Below are 17,500 nucleotides of genomic sequence, written 5' to 3'. Positions count from 1 at the left end.
TCTCTCTCTCTCTCTCTCCTCTCTCTCTCTCTCTCAAATTCAAATGTGCTTTATTGGCATGACTCAGAAAATAGTGTTGCCGGCAGTAACATGACCAATAAACATATACAATATTTGTTTAGGGGGTCAAGAAAGGCTTATCTAAACCAGAAAGAAAACATGTTTAAAAAAAAATAGTAACTAAATCCATGTTTAAAGAAAACTTAAACATGTATTCTTAAATCTAAATTTAAAGGAAACTTATACAATAGTCTATATAAACTATTTAACAAAAAACTATATATAATATGCACTTTTTCTATGTGAAGTTTTCTCTTAAAATGTGGCAGGACTGTAAATATTGGTAGGCTAGAGTAGGCATTGTCTATTTCTCCCAGGAGAAATTGTAGTTTTTGTTCATTGGTGGCAGTCATAAAGCAGGACAAGTAATTTCAATTTATTAGGTAGAATATAGCTCTTAAGTGTTGATAGTGGGACATTCTGTGAGAGTGGCATTAGTCTCTACTACTCCAGTATTACCGTTACATATTAGATCTTCACGAGCTATCCAGGTTCCTGGCCGGTGTCTACCCTTTTCTGTGCAAGGAATGATCACTCAGTCGACATACTTTGACAGGAGTTTTCTATGATCTATGGTTTTTAATTTCATTTAAATATGGTGGCAATTTGTAATCAATCTCAATAGTTCTGCAGCAGTGTAGCTTATTTACTTGTTCGATTTTGCATTTCCATGTAAGTTAATGTAGTTTTGTTTTGCTGTGTTCTACTTCTTTTGCTACTGAAGCAATACTTGAGCTGCAGTTTTTCAGGTCGTTTTTGTATTATGAAGTTTATGTCACTCTTGGTGTTCACTCAGCTGGGCAGCAGTGTGGTGGATATTGCTCTGAATTGCTAGTCTGAAGATGATGCCAGAATTTTATTGCTCTTTTTGTATGTCTGCAAGGAGGGAAATCTTCCAAGCTCAGCTCTGCAGCCTAGATGAGGTGCACATCTGTTTAAACCTAGAATATTCTTACAGAATTCCAAATGTAATAATTGGTTTGGCTTTTGTCCCATGTTCTCAAATTTGTCTTTATATTTTATGTCCCTAATTCCCAGATAGTAATATTGGCTTTACTAAGGAATCAAAGATCTTTTCCATAATTGGAAGGGATTATATTGAAATAGAGATTTTCTTAACATGTAGTATGTTTTATGTATTTTTTCGGATAGGTCTTGATTATGCTATCAAATTGTTCTGATGAAGAAATGGTCAGTCCTAAGTAGGTTGTATTTTCTTAGAAAGGCTCTCTTTGTAAAGTGCCTCTCTCCTCTCTCTCTCTCTCTCTCTCTCTCTCTCTCTCTTGTGTCTTGTGTCTCTCTCTCTCTCTGTTCTCTCTCTCTCTCTCTTCTCTCTCTCTCTCTCTTCTCTCTCTCAGCTTGTGGGTTGGCAGCTGTAAATGTGTTCCATGTGTTGGCTGGAGGGATGGATGGAGAGGATGGGGAGGAGAAGTGAAATTCAGGGAGAGAGAGAGGGAGTGAGAAGAAGAGAAGGAATGAAAGACATAGAGACATACAGACAGGGAAGTTCTGTGTGTGTGTGTGTTTGTTTGTTTGTGAATGTATGTGTGTGTGTTTCTGCTGAGGCAGGTAACCTCTTCCTCCTCCTCCTCACACACACACACACACACACACACACACACACACACACACACACACACACACACACACACACACACACACACACACACACACACACACACACACACACACATCTCCCTTTCTTTTCTCCTCTCGTCTTTACAGGCTACTGACCTGAAAACTCTGAACACACCACAAGAACACACACACACACACACACACCTGCTATTTAATCAACACTGAAAATCAAAAATTATGATTGAATTTGAATTCATGAAGGGCTGAGAGAGAGAGAGAGAGGGAGGGAGGGAGGGAGGGAGGAGGGAGAGGGGAGAGAGGGAGGGGAGGGAGAGAGAGAGAGAGAGAGAGAGAGAGAGAGGGAGAGAGAGAGAGAGAGGGAGGGAGAGAGAGAGAGGGAGGGAGAGAGGGAGAGAGGGAGGGAGAGAGGAGAGAGATCCTAATTCTCTATTGTAAATGTCAGGCCCAGAAGTCAGTAGACAAAGGGAGAGTAAAACGCACAGACACACTCTCTCTCTCACACACCCCCACATCTCATTCTCAGGGGAGAGGCAGGGCATAATGTTTTAGCTGCCACATAGTCAACCTCATATTGGACCTGCCATTATTACTGTGTGTGTGTGTGTCCGTATGTGTTTTTGTGTGTTTTGTATTCTGTATCAGACAAGCAATTGACTTGCTATGAGCGGTATGTACTTCCTGGGGATTATAAACTCAGATGTGTTGTCTCTCAACAACCGGACAACTGGCACATCAGGAAACTTTGTTTGTGTTGCATGTACACACCCCTTTTAGGGGAAATATGACCGTTTCGATTGAATGGAAACCTATAGAGCTGCATCAAGTGGAGAGTGAAAAGGGCTTGTACTTACTAAACCTTTGATCAAACGTGAACATAAGGTCATCTGTGTGTTCACGGGATTAAGGAAACAAATTATTGGAAACAAATTAGGTTGGTAATGTACATAGGTTTGACATGAGTTAGTTACATATACATATTTCTTCATAACCGTTGTGTCAGTAAAAGGATTGAATGTCCTGTAAATTAATAACTAGAAGTAATGTATGACTACTAGCTGTCTTTCCCATTGGAATCAATGATATAATGCTAACTTTTCTTCCCCTAAAAAGGGGCGTGAACCTGTTCAAATGCATTCTATGACGTTGCGCCGGTTGTGAGAATGCACGTTTAAAGAAAACATTAACAATCCTGCAATTGTTGGCATAAAAGTCGACTGGCTAAATTGGGCTTAAATCTGCATCATAACCACACTGCGCTCATTTGTTAAAAACTGTTGCATTCAAGTTAATTCTGCAAACCTACCACCACAAATAGAATTCTATTCTGTGGGAAACACTGCACACACACACACACACACACACACACACACACACACACACACACACGCTCTCCCTCTGGTCCTTTCCACAGCACTTCCAGATGACCATCCAGTCGCTGCAGGACGAGCTGCACACTAACACACACACACACACACACACACACTCTCACACTCTCATGCTCTCCCTCTGTCCCTTCCACAGCACTTCCAGATGACCATCCAGGTGCTGCAGGACGAGCTGCACACTAACACACACACACACACACACACTCTCATGCTTCTCCCCCTCTGGTCCCTCCACAGCACTTCCAGATGACCATCCAGGCGCTGCAGGACGAGCTGCACACTAAACACACACACACACACACACTCTCACACTCTCATGCTCTCCCTCTGGTCCTCTCCACAGCACTTCCAGATGACCATCCAGGTGCTGCAGGACGAGCTGCACACTAACACACACACACACACACATACACTCTCATGCTCTCCCTCTGGTCCTCTCCACAGCACTTCCAGATGACCATCCAGGCGCTGCAGGACGAGCTGCGTATCCAGCGTGACCTGAACCAGCTGTTCCAGCAGGACGGCGGCGGGGTGCCGGCTGGGCTGCGGGCCGGATGCGGGCCGAGCGAGGAGGAGCTGACGGAGGAGAGCGTAGCGCGGCTGCAGACGGAGCACGAGCGGCAGGCCAAGGAGCTGTTCCAAGGCTGCCACGCTGAGGAGATGGAGTCCACAAGATCGAAGGCCCAGAGTAGACGCTGGTCGGCAGCGACCAAGAAGGCCCAGAAGAAGTCCTGCAGATGCTGCAGAACAAGCAGACCAGCGCCACGGCAACCGAGGAGGACCACGAGCGCACGCGCCGCCTCGCCGACGCACAGATGCACACGCACCACCTGGAGAACGTGCTGCAGCAGAAGGACAAGGAGATCAGCACGCTCAGAGAGGTACACACACACACACACACACACACACACACACACACACACACACACACACACACACACACACGACAAGGAGATCAGCACGCTCAGAGAGGTGTGTCTTTTCTCTGCCATGATGAACATCTTAAAAGTGAAGCCATCTAATAGCTAGCCGGCTAATCAGTGCCAAAGATGGTTGATTACGAAGATACTTCCTGAGAGGCCATTTTCTGTCCCTGGAAATGTATGCAAATATGGTAGCAGTACACGCCCCGCACGAGGGGGGGGGGGGGCACTATCCCCCATTTATGCAGTGATCGGGCTCCCTTTATAACATTGAGGTCTATGGCAGAATCCAAGAATTTCCCAGAATTTGTCAAAGCCTTATTTTTCTGAGCAATGGATGCACATTTCGACACGGTATCATGATTTCCAAACCCCCTCCTCCATTTTAGTAGAATGTCGCGGACAGTATGACCTCCAGTCGAGAAAATCAACATTAACTAGAAAAGCATTTCCTGAAGGAAATACAGTGCATGAAAATGCAAAAATATGATGTAAAATATCATACAGAGTAAAAACAAACTATATTGGTTGCTAGGTAGATGAGGTTTAATATAGTTGGAATGACTGAACAGTTAAATAAGTGGATAGTTTAAAATGGTTAAATTATTTAGGTAGATAGTTGACCTATAACTGACAGTTGGAATGGCTCTAATGGTTAAGCAGTTATGCTAACTATATTAACAAAGATAATAATGTTAACCAAGTTACTATGCTAAATTAAGATGCTAACAATGTTAAAATGCTAAGTATGCTAACCATGTGACTTAGCTAACTTAGTTAATCATTTTAGCAGTTATGTTAACTATGCTAATTAACATGCTAACAATGTTAACCATGTTACTTAGCTGACTTAGCTCATCATTTTAAGTAGTTTTGCTAAAAAATGCTAACTAGCATGTTAACATGCTAAAGATGCAAACCATGTGACTTAGCTAACTTAGCTAATCATTTTAAGCAGTTTTGCTAAAAATGCTAACTAGCATGTTAACATGCTAGCATGCTAACTATGCTAAACCATGTGACTTAGCTAAATTTTAAGCTAACTAGCTACAGTGGGTAGGAGTCATAGTTGATGACAAGTAACAGTTACAATGGCTGAACAGTTAAAAAAGTTCAGTAGTTTAAAGGGTTAAATTGTTTAACAGTGAAATATTGTAGAGAGGACTTTTATTTTGAAACAGTTTTTGGCAGAGGAAGCAGTTGAACAGGATGTGTAGTCTTAATAGGGCCAGTTTGTATGCTTAAAGCTTGAGACTGGCAGTTGATCCAGGTGGCCCTAACACCTGCCATAGGATTCTAATTGCTTAACGCCGTGACAGGATGTCATAATCATAATGTTAAGTCAATGGGGAAATTTTGATTAGTTTTTTAATTATTAGTTTAAAAGTATAAAAGCTACAAAGATGAAAATACAAAGCCCACATGTCCTAAGTAAGACCACTTAACATAGTTTGAATGAAGTTTCTAATGCTAAACGGTTTAAGCTGCATTAACTGCGTTAGAAGAAGAAGAAGAAGAAGAAAAGCCTTGGAATAACAGTACAGTGCATTTTCATGCACTGTAACTAGAAAAGCATTTCCTGAAGGAAATACAGTGCATGAAAATGCAAAAATATGATGTAAAATATCATACAGAGTAAAAACAAACTATATTGGTTGCTAGGTAGATGAGGTTTAATATAGTTGGAATGACTGAACAGTTAAATAAGTGGATAGTTTAAATGGTTAAATTATTTAGGTAGATAGTTGATCTAAAACTGACACTTGGAATGGCTCTAATGTTTTACATAGTTATGCTAACTATGTTAACAAAGATAATAATGTTAATAAGCATGCTAACTAAGATGCTAACAATGTTAAAATGCTAAGTATGCTAACCATGTGACTTAGCTAATTTAGCTAATCATTTTTAGCAGTTTTCATAAAATGCTAACTAGCATGCTAACTTTGCTAACCATGTGACTTAGCTAACTTAGCTAATCATTATAAGTAGTTTTCTTAAAATGCTAACTAGCAATGCTAACATGCTAGCATGCTAACTTTACTAACCATGTGACTTAGCTAATTTTAGCTAATCATTATAAGTAGTTTTGCTAAAATGCTAACCAAGATGCTAACACGCTGGCATGCTAACTATCTTTAACCATGTGACTTAGCTAACTTAGCTAATCATTTTTAGTAAAGTTTTATTTAAAATGCTAACTAGCATGCTAACATGTTAGCATGCTAACTATGCTCAACCATGTGACTTAGCTAACTTAGCTAACTAGCTACAGTGGGTAGGAGTCATAGTTGATGACAAAGTAACAGTTATAAATGGCTGAACAGTAAAAAAGTTCAGTAGTTTAAAGCGTTAAATTGTTTAACAGTGAAATATTGTAGTGAGGACTTTTATTTTGAAACAGTTTTGGCAGTGGAAGCAGTTGAACAGGATGTGTAGTCCTTAATAGGGCCAGTTTGTATGCTTAAAGCCTGAGACTGGCAGTTGGTCCAGGTGGCCCGGAACACCTGCCATAGGATTCTAATTATTAACGGCTCTATTGTGATGTCATCAGCCCATGTTAAGTCTATGGGGAAATTTTGACTAGTTTTTAATTAATAGTTTAAAAAAAGTATAAAAGTTACAAAGTTGAAAAATACAAAGCCCACATGTCCTAAGTAAGACCCACGTAACATAGTTTGAATGAAGTTTCTACGTTACACGGTTTGGGTTTTTTGCATTAACTGCGTTAGAAGAAGAAGAAGAAGAAGAAGAAGAAGAAGTAGAAGAAAAAGCCTTGAATAACAGTACAGTGCATTTTCATGCACTGTAAAAAGCCTTGAATAACAGTACAGTGCATTTTCATGCACTGTAATAAGAAGAAGCCTAGGAAGAATAGTACAGTGCATTTTCATGCACTGTAATAATAGAAAAGCATTTCCTGAAGGAAATACAGTGCATGAAAATGCAAAAATATTATGTAAAATATCATATAGAGTAAAACAAACTATATTGGTTGCTAGGTAGATGAGGTTTAATATAGTTGGAATGACTGAACAGTTAAATAATTGGATAGTTTAAAATGGTTAAATTATTTAGGTAGATAGTTGACTCGATAACTGACACTTGGAATGGCTCTAATGTTTGCTAGCAGTTATGCTAACTATGTTAACAAAGATAATAATGTTAACCAAGTTACTATGCTAACTAGCATCTTAACAATGTTAAAATGCTAAGTATGCTAACCATGTGACTTAGCTAACTTAGCTAATCATTTTAGCAGTTATGCAAACTATGCTAACTAGCATGCTAACTATCTTAACCATGTTACTTTAGCTAACTTAGTTAATTATTTTTAGCAGTTATGCTAACTATCTTAACCATGTTACTTTAGCTGACTTCAGCTAATCATTTTTAGCAGTTATGCTAACTATGCTAATTAACATGCTAACAATGTTAACCATGTTACTTAGCTGACTTAGCTCATCATTTTAAGTAGTTTTGCTAAAATGCTAACTCAAGCATGTTAACACGCTAGCAATGCAAACCATGTGACTTTAGCCCCAGCTAATGTTTTTAGCAGTTTTGCTAAAAATGTTAACTAAAGATCTTTAACTTTGCTAACCATGTGACTTAGCTAACTTAGCTAATCATTATAAGTGAAAGTTTTATAAAAATGTTAACTAGCATGTTAACATGCTAGCATGCTAACTTTACTAATGTGGACTTAGCTAATTTAGCTAATCATTATAAGTAGTTTTGCTAAAATGCTAACTAGCATCTTTAACATCTTTGGCATGCTAACTATCTTAACCATGTGACTTAGCTAACTTAGCTAATCATTTTAGCAGTTTCTTAAAAATGCTAACGAAGATGCTTAACATGTTAGCATGCTAACTATCTTAACCATGTGACTTAGCTAACTTAGCTAACTAGCTACAGTGGGTAGGAGTCATAGTTGATGACAAGTAACAGTTACAATGGCTGAACAGTTAAAAGTTCAGTAGTTTAAAGCGTTAAATTGTTTTAACAGTGAAATATTGTAGTGAGGACTTTTATTTTGAAACAGTTTTTGGCAGTGGAAGCAGTTGAACAGGATGTGTAGTCTTAATAGGGCCAGTTTGTATGCTTAAAAGCCTGAGACTGGCAGTTGGTCCAGGTGGCCTGAACACCCGCCATAGGATTCTAATTGCTTAACGGCTCTATTGTGATGTCATCAGCCCATGTTAAGTCTATGGGGAAATTTTGACTAGTTTTTAATTAATAGTTTAAAAAAAGTATAAAAGTTACAAAGTTGAAAAAATACAAAGCCCACATGTCCTAAGTAAGACCCATTAACATAGTTTGAATGAAGTTTAATGTTACCACGGTTTAAGCTGCATTAACTGCGTTAGAAGAAGAAGAAGAAGAAGAAGAAGAAGAAGTAGAAGAAAAAGCCTTGGAATAACAGTACAGTGCATTTTCATGCACTGTAAAAAGCTGGAATAACAGTACAGTGCATTTTTCATGCACTGTAGAAGAAGCCTAGGAAGAACAGTACAGTGCATTTTCATGCACTGTAATAATAGAAAAGCATTTCCTGAAGGAAATACAGTGCAAAAAATGCAAAAATATGATGTAAAATATCATATAGAGTAAAAACAAACTATATTGGTTGCTAGGTAGATGAGGTTTAATATAGTTGGAATGACTGAACAGTTAAATAAGTGGATAGTTTAAATGGTTAAATTATTTAGGTAGATAGTTGGCGATAACTGACACTTGGAATGGCTCTAATGTTTGCTACTTGGTTATGCTAACTATGTTAACAAAGATAATAATGTTAACAAGTTACTATGCTAACCAACATCTTAACAATGTTAAAATCTTAGTATGTTAACCATGTGACTTAGCTACTTTAGCTAATCATTTTTAGCAGTTATGCAAACTATGCTTGTAAGATCTAACTATCTTAACCATGTTACTTTTAGCTAACTTAGTTAATTATTTTAGCAGTTATGCTAACCATGTTACTTAGCTGACTTAAAACTGCTAAAATGATTAGCTAACTATGCTAACTAGCATGTTAACATGCTAACTATCTTAACCATGTTTAGCTAATTAGCTAATCATTTTTAACAGTTTCTAAAATCGCTAATCCATCTTAACATGCTAGCATGCTAAACTATGTTACTTAGCTAACTTAGCTAACTAGCTACAGTGGGTAGGAGTCATAGTTGATGACAAAGCAGACAAACAGTTACAATGGCTGAACAGTTGAAAAGTTCAGTAGTTAAAGGGTTAAATTGTTTAACAGTGAAATATTGTAGTGAGGACTTTTATTTTGAAACAGTTTTTTGGCAGAGGAAGCAGTTGAATAGGGTGTGTAGTCTTAATAGGGCCAGTTTGTATGCTTAAAGCCTGAGACTGGCAGTTGATGCAGGTGGTCCGAACACCTGCCATAGGATTCTAATTGCTTACTTGGCTCTATTGTGATGTCATCAGCCCATGTTAAGTCTATGGGAAATTTTGACTAGTTTTTCATTAATAGTTTAAAAAGTATAAAAAGTTACAAAGTTGAAAAATACAAAGCCCACATGTCCTAAGTAAGACCCACGTAACATAGTTTGAATGAAGTTTTCTCGTTAAACGGTTTAAGCTGCATTAACTGCGTTAGAAGAAGAAGAAGAAAAGCCTTGAATAACAGTACAGTGCATTTTCATGCACTGTAACTAGAAAAGCATTTCCTGAAGGAAATACAGTGCATGAAAATGCAAAAATATGATGTCAAATATCATACAGGTAAAACAAACTATATTGGTTGCTAGGTAGATGAGGTTTAATATAGTTGGAATGACTCAACAGTTAAATAGGTGGATAGTTTATATAGGTAAATAATTTACTTGGTAGATAAGGTTTAATATAGTTGGAATGATTGAATGGTTAAATAAGTGGATAGTTTAAATGGTTAAATTATTTAGGTAGATAGTTGTGGCGATAACTGACACTTGGAATGGCTCTAATGTTTGCTAGCAGTTATGCTAACTATATTAACAAAAGATAATAATGTTAACCAAGTTACTATGCTAACTAGCATGCTAACAATGTTAAAACGCTAAGTATGTTAACCATGTGACTTAGCTAACTTTAGCTAATTATTTTAGCAGTTATGCTAACTAGCATGTTAACATGCTAATTATGCTAACTATGCTAACCATGTTACTTAGCTGACTTAGCTAATCATTTTAAGCAGTTTTGCTTGCTAACTTAGCGTCTTAACATGTTAGCATGCTTAACTATCTTAACCATGTGACTTAGCATTTTAATCATTTTTTAAGCAGTTTTGCTAAAATGCTAACTAGCATGCTAGCATGCTAACTATGTTAACCATGTGACTTAGCTATTTAGCTAATCATTTTAAGCAGTTTTTTTAAAAATCTAATTAGCATGGTAACATGCTAGCATCTTAACTATCTAACCATGTGACTTAGCTAACTTAGCTAACTAGCTACAGTGGGTAGGAGTCATAGTTGATGACAAGTAACAGTTACAATGGCTGAACAGTTCAAAAGTTCAGTAGTTTAAAGGGTTAAATTGTTTAACAGTGAAATATTGTAGTGAGGACTTTTTTATTTTAAACAGTTTTTGGCAGAGGAAGCAGTTGAACAGGATGTGTAGTCTTAATAGGGCCAGTTTGTATGCTTAAAGCCTGAGACTGGCAGTTGGTCCAGGTGGCCCGAACACCTGCCATAGGATTCTAATTGCTTAACGGCTCTATTGTGATGTCATCAGCCCATGTTAAGTCTATGGGGAAATTTTTTGACTAGTTTTTAATTAATAGTTTAAAAAAAGTATGAAAGTTACAAAGTTGAAAAATACAAAGCCCACATGTCCTAAGTAAGACCCTACATTAACATAGTTTGAATGAAGTTTCTCGTTAAACGGTTTAAGCTGCATTAACTTTCGTTAGAAGAAGAAGAAAAAAAAGCCTTGGAATAACAGTACAGTGCATTTTCATGCACTGTAAAAGCCTGGAAGAACAGTACAGTGCATTTTCATGCACTGTAATAAAAGCCTAGGAAGAACAGTACAGTGCATTTTCATGCACTGTAATGAAAAGTGTACACCAAGTTTGTTTTGTACTCCGGCTTCTGTCTGGTGGAAGAACGGATTTCAAGCGTCAGTCATACGTCAATGACACGGCCCTGTGCAGGCGGGAACTGAACCAGAGCCGGCTCTGACTGAACTCCACTTTGCCCTCATAGACATGAACTAGGACCACCCATCTTGCTACGCATTCATTATCTTTGTCGGTGCCATCTAATAGCTAGCCGGCTAATCGGTGCTTGTGGGGGCTGTGTGTATGTCCAGAGAATTTGAAGCATTTAGTGTTTCTCGTTCGGGACTTCCTGATTCTGACACTGTCGGGCGCTGGTGCAGATCTTGGTGCACACACACACACACACACACACACACACTCACACACACACTCACACACACTAGGAGACAGCAGGGAGAGCAGGGAAGCTGCCATTCTGACCACCACAGGTCATTTAACCATCACAATGATTTGATCACAAAGCAGGTGTGTTGTTAGTATTGTGTAAAAGAAATCGCGTGGGAGAGAGTTTAAACACCTCTAAACACACCTAACCGTGGTGTGCTAGTGGTGTGTGTTGATTTGTTAATGTGTAGGGACACATTGTAATCATTTTAGTCAGGCACCACTCTGGACAACCCTGTGGCTGTTCATCAGGTCAGAACTAGGGGAAGCATGTCCCCTAGTGGTGTACATTGGAAGTGCAGCCATCATGAGTCTCATATTAAAGCAGAAACCTCCAGGAAGTGTGTGTGTGTGTGTGTGTGTGTGTGTGTGTGTGTGTGTGTGTGTGTTTAAACACCTCTAAACTCACATAACCGTTTAGCTAGTGATGTGTGTTTATTGTTAAGGTGTAAGTTTAGCGGTCTTTGTTGGTTGCTTAAAGTGTTAGTTTAGCTGTGTTGTTTTGTTAGTTAGTAAGGTGTTAGTTTAGTGTGTTTAATGGTTAAGGTGTTAGTTTAGCATGTCCACACACACACACAGGCTGATTTATGCTTCTGCGTCGAATCAATGGCGTACCCCCCCAGACCCCTCTGTGTCGTCACGTACCCCCCTCCGAGCCGTCCGCTGTAGCTCCACATGCACCTCCACAAATGTGTAACCTTGCATCGAAGCCACGAGGCAGCAAGGACTGTGATTGGTCAACTCGTCATGTGTGTTGATAACTCGTGTTTTTTTTAAGCAGCCTACTGTGGATAGATAGATAGATAGATAGATACTTTATTGATCCCCAGGGGAAATTCAAGGTCTCAGCAGCAGCATACATACAACACAAACACATTCTTTCTTTAACAGCAGAAAGAGTAATTAAAGTATATAATATAAAAACACAACTAAGCAGTAAGGACAGTAGAAGATAAAGAATATGCTAAATATACTAAAATACAAATTATACTAACACTTAATACAATATATAAAAAATATGCTAAATACAAATTACAAAAAATACAAATTATACTAACACTTAATCTAAATCAATTCTAAAAACAGTATCCACATAGTGGTGATTTAATAAATCAGAGGCGCTTGCAATGACTGAGGCAGGGGCTGAGCCTGTGATTCTCTGTGCACAGTACTTTGTGGGCAGTTGCGCTAAAGTTCGCTTGCTAACATAACTTGAACTGGCTGGCAGACACCTCGTCAATAACCTCAGACTAATTTTCTGGTTAGAATAACTAGGTCAGTGGATTACTCAGGGGACAGTTCAGGTCAGTGGATACTGTGTCTACTGTATTTCTCGATACTTTTTACAAAATCTAAGCAAGAAAAGTCCAAACAAATAAGATTAATATTTTAGCACGACAGTCTATTGGCTTTGGTTTCGGTCATACAGTCTATGGTTTCGGTGGCACCGAACTTTGAAGCCACACACCCTCTAGCGTTATGGCGGTGAAATGCAGCGTGATGCAAAGCAACCCGACGCAGACCCATAAAAGGGTCGCGACGCCGCAAGAGTGGCGGCGTAGCTATGCCGTGGAGTTGACGCAGAAGCATGTGGTGTAGTCTACGTGATGCGCAGGACTACGCAGTATACCCACTTCAAAAGCATCACCATCTCACTATACCCACTTCAAAAGCATCACCATCTCACTATACCCACAAGGGTAGGCAAGAATACGTTTTAACATTTGGGGTTGATCACAGTATACCAACTACAGCTAACTAGACTACATCACTGCGCAGAAGCATGTTTCAGCCTTTAGCATACACACACACACACACACACACACACACACACACACACACATGCGTAGTGATGTGTGAGTGTGTCTGTGTTGGTCTTCCATTGCCTGCAGCATTGTACTGGCCTTTCTCTTTGTGTGTGTGTGTGTGTCTTATATTAGGCCTTTATCTTTATCATGTTTTTTTTTAGATGTAGCTATACACAGATTTCACACACACACACACACACACACACACACCTATATAATATATGTGGCTGAATGAGCTAAGGGGACATATAAGCAAGTCCCTCCCCTAACATACTTACCTCTAGTTTCTACTCCCATGAATGCACCATGCGCTCATTACATTTCAAACATACACACACGACATACACACACACACTAACACACACACACACTAACACACACACACACACACACACACACACACACACACACACACACACACACACACACACACACAGTGTTATTATTAATGTGTGCGTGTGTGTTCAATATTGTGTGTGTGTGTGCTAATATAATAATGCGCATCAATAAATCTTTGCGTCGCGTCATCGCTTTCGCGCGTCGCAAGGGCAGGCGTCGCGTCGTCGCGCGCGTCGTCGCGTCGCATGCATCGCGTCGCGGCGCGTCACGTCGTGCGTCGCGCGTCATCGTCGTCGTCGTCGTCGTGTGTTGTGTGTGATGTGGGGCGCAGGTGCCGACCCCCGTAGGCTCAGGGCCAGTGGTAGGGCGGGGCGTGTGTTGGCATGGCACCTGCGGGTCATGACCTTTCTATCCTTCTGACGCAGGAGCTGCAGCGACGCTATGAGGGAACGCCCGAGTCCGCCAAGACCAAAGCCCTGCAGACCGTCATCGAGATGAAGGTGGGGCCAAGACTGTGTGTATATAATGTGTGGGTGTGTGTGTATATGGGTGTGTGTGTGTGTGTATATAATGTGTGTGTGTGTGTGTATATATAATGTGTGTGTGTATATATAATGTGTGTGTGTGTGTGTGTGTGTGTGTATATAATGTGTGTGTGTGTGTGTGTGTGTGTGTATAATGTGTGTGTGTGCAGGACTCTAAGATCAGCTCTCTGGAGCGCGGGATGCGTGACCTTGAGGAGGAGGTGATGATGCTCAAGTCCAACGGAGCCCTGAGCACTGAGGAGCGTCAGGAGGAGATGAAGCAGATGGAGGTGTACCGCTCCCACTCCAAGTTCATGAAGAACAAGGTGTGTGTGTGTGTGTGTGTGTGTGGTGTACCGCTCCCACTCCAAGTTCATGAAGAACAAGGTGTGTGTGTGTGGTGTGTGTGGTGTACCGCTCCCACTCCAAGTTCATGAAGAACAAGGTGTGTGTGTGTGTGTGTGTGTGTGTGGTGTACCGCTCCCACTCCAAGTTCATGAAAAGAACAAGTTGTGTGTGGTATTCAAGTGAAGAACAAATTGTGCAGTGGCCCCTCCTCCAAGTTCATGAAAGAACAAGGTGTGTGTGTGGTGTAAGCTCCCCTCCAAGTTCATGAAGAACAAGGTGTGTGTTGTGTGTGTGGTGTACACGCTTCCAAGTTCTCAAGTTCATGAAAGAACAAAGGTGTGTGTGTGTGTATGTGTGGTGTGCATCCCCTCCCAAGTTCCCCTCCTCCAAGTTCATGAAAGAACAAAGGTGTGTGTGTGTGTGTGTGTGTGGTGTACCGCTCCCACTCCAAGTTCATGAAAAAGAACAAGGTGTGTGTGTGTGTATGCAGCTCCTCCAAGTTCATGAAAGAACAAAGGTGTATTATTGTGGTGTACACAAGGTGTGTGTGTGTGTGTGTGTGTGTGTGTGTGTGGTGTCCGCTCCCCAAGTTCAGAAAAGAACAAAGGTGTATGTATTCCAAGTTTATTATTGGTGTACGGTTCATGTAGGTGTGTGTGTGTGTGTGTATGGTGTCCACTCCAAGTTCATGAAGAACAAAGGTGTGTGTGTGTGTGTGTGTGGTGTGGCTCACCTCCAAGGATCATGAAAAAGAACAAAAGGTGTGTGTGTGTGTGTGTGTGGTGTACCGCTCCCACTCCAAGTTCATGAAGAACAAGGTGTGTGTGTGTGTGGTGTGTGTGGTGTACGCTCCCACTCAAGTTCATGAACAAAGAACAAGGTGAAAGAACAAAGGTGTGTGTGTGTGTGTGTGTGTGTGTGGTGTACAACGCAAGGTGTGTGTGTGTGTGTGTGTTTGTGTCCCACTCCCAAGGTGTGTGTGTGGTGTACTCACACTCCAAGTTCATGAACAAAGAACAAGTGTGTGTGTGTGTGGTGTACACTCCCTCCCAAGTTCATGAAGAACAAGGTGTGTGTGTGTGTGTGTGTGTGTGTGTGTGTGGTGTACCGCTCCCACTCCAAGTTCATGAAGAACAAAGGTGTGTGTGTGTGGTGGTGTACGCTCCACTCCAAGTTCAAGAAGAACAAGGTGTGTGTGTGTGTGTGTGTGTGGTGTACACGCTCCCCACTCCAAGTTCATGAAAGAACAAGGTGTGTGTGGTGTACCGCTCACACTCCCAAGTTCATGAAGATCAAGGTGTGTGTGTGTGTGTGTATGGTGTACCGCTCACACTCCAAGTTCATGAAGAACAAGATGTGTGTGTGTGTGTGGTGTACCGCTCACACTCCAAGTTCATGAAGAACAAGGTGTGTGTGTGTGTGTGTGTGTGTGGTGTACCGCTCACACTCCAAGTTCATGAAGAACAAGGTGTGTGTGTGTGTGTGGTGTACCGCTCCCACTCCAAGTTCATGAAGAACAAGGTGTGTGTGGTGTACCGCTCACACTCCCAAGTTCATGAAGATCAAGGTGTGTGTGTGTGTGTGTGTATGGTGTACCGCTCACACTCCAAGTTCATGAAGAACAAGATGTGTGTGTGTGTGTGTGTGTGGTGTACCGCTCACACTCCAAGTTCAAGAAAGAACTGAAGTGTGTGTGTGTGTGTGTGTGTGTGGTGTACCGCTCACACTCCAAGTTCATGAAGAACAAGGTGTGTGTGTGTGTGTGTTGTGTACCGGTCCCACTCCAAGTTCATGAAGAACAAGGTGTGTGTGTGGTGTACTGCTCACACTCCAAGTTCATGAAGAACAAGGTGTGTGTGTGTGTGTGTGTGGTGTACCGCTCACACTCCAAGTTCATGAAGAACAAGGTGTGTGTGTGTGTGTGTGGTGTACCGCTCCCACTCCAAGTTCATGAAGAACAAGGTGTGTGTGTGTGTGTGTGTGGTGTACCGCTCACACTCCAAGTTCATGAAGAACAAGGTGTGTGTTGTGTGTGTGTGTGTGTGTGTGTGTTTGATGTGGTGTTTTAGGACTCCAGACTACCAGGAGCGCTGCACTCTAAATTTAGCCATGCACCTTAAATTGACCTGGGACACAAAAAACATGAATAGATGCCAGCTGTGACAGGTGTGCCAGGTGGGCCAGGTGTGCCTGGTTGGAGCAAATTGCTAGTTTCTGCCCGTAGTCCCTGGGCAGGTAGATCTTAATAAAATACAGAGTATTTACAGTATACAATGCAGATAGTCATCCAAACCTACATTGGACCAGATGAACATCTGATTGGGCGACAGGTGTTCCATTAGGCCGGGCCAGACATCTGAGTTGGGCTTGACAGTGTGTTCCATTCAGTCAGATGAATATTTGATTGGTTAGTAGTGCAGTGTCTGCATCTGATTGGGCGACAGGTGTTCCATGAGTCTGGACACTCCAACTTGGACCGTGTTCCGTGGACGTTCCAGAGAGCAGCGTTGTCATAGCGTTGCATTTAACAGTTATTGAAAACACAAATTGGTCAGACGCCAGTATATGATGATTAGGTGGACATTGTGATTTGCTGATTGGTTAGATGTTGATGACATGATGTCAGAGGTGAATGCTGGTTGGTTATTCACTAATTATGTGGCTGTGTGTGGTGCTGGCTGCTGGTTGGCTGTTGCTGGTCATGTGGCTGTGTGTGGTGCTGGCTGCTGGTTGGCTGTTGCTGGTCATGTGGATGATTGATTGGTGAATTGCTAATCTTGTGGGTGTGGTGTTGGGGGGTGATTGGCTGTTGGCTGGTCATGTCATGTGATTGAGGAGGTGGATGGTGATTGGTTATCATTAGGGGGATTCGCCTGCAGAGGTCTTAAGCTGACTGCATAACATGATTATTTCTGAGATTCTGATACGTTTTCAACCATGACATATGCACAATTCCGGGTTGAAAACATAGCAGAATCTCAGAAATAATCTTAAGACCGCTGCAGGCGTCTACATGAAGTCGAATCCCCCTATTCGCTAATCATGTGGTGGT

General features: G+C 41.1%; 1 pseudogene; it reads left to right on the top strand.

Moving 5' to 3' along the window:
* Positions 1 to 17,500, top strand: part of LOC125310953 — a 162,665-nt pseudogene that overhangs the window by 30,294 nt on the left and 114,871 nt on the right.

This window comes from Alosa alosa, chromosome 17 (assembly GCF_017589495.1).
Source record: "Alosa alosa isolate M-15738 ecotype Scorff River chromosome 17, AALO_Geno_1.1, whole genome shotgun sequence".
NCBI classification, from domain to species: domain Eukaryota; kingdom Metazoa; phylum Chordata; class Actinopteri; order Clupeiformes; family Clupeidae; genus Alosa; species Alosa alosa.
The sequence above is the reverse complement of the archived record's forward strand: the minus strand, read 5'-3'. Positions and strand labels throughout refer to the sequence as shown.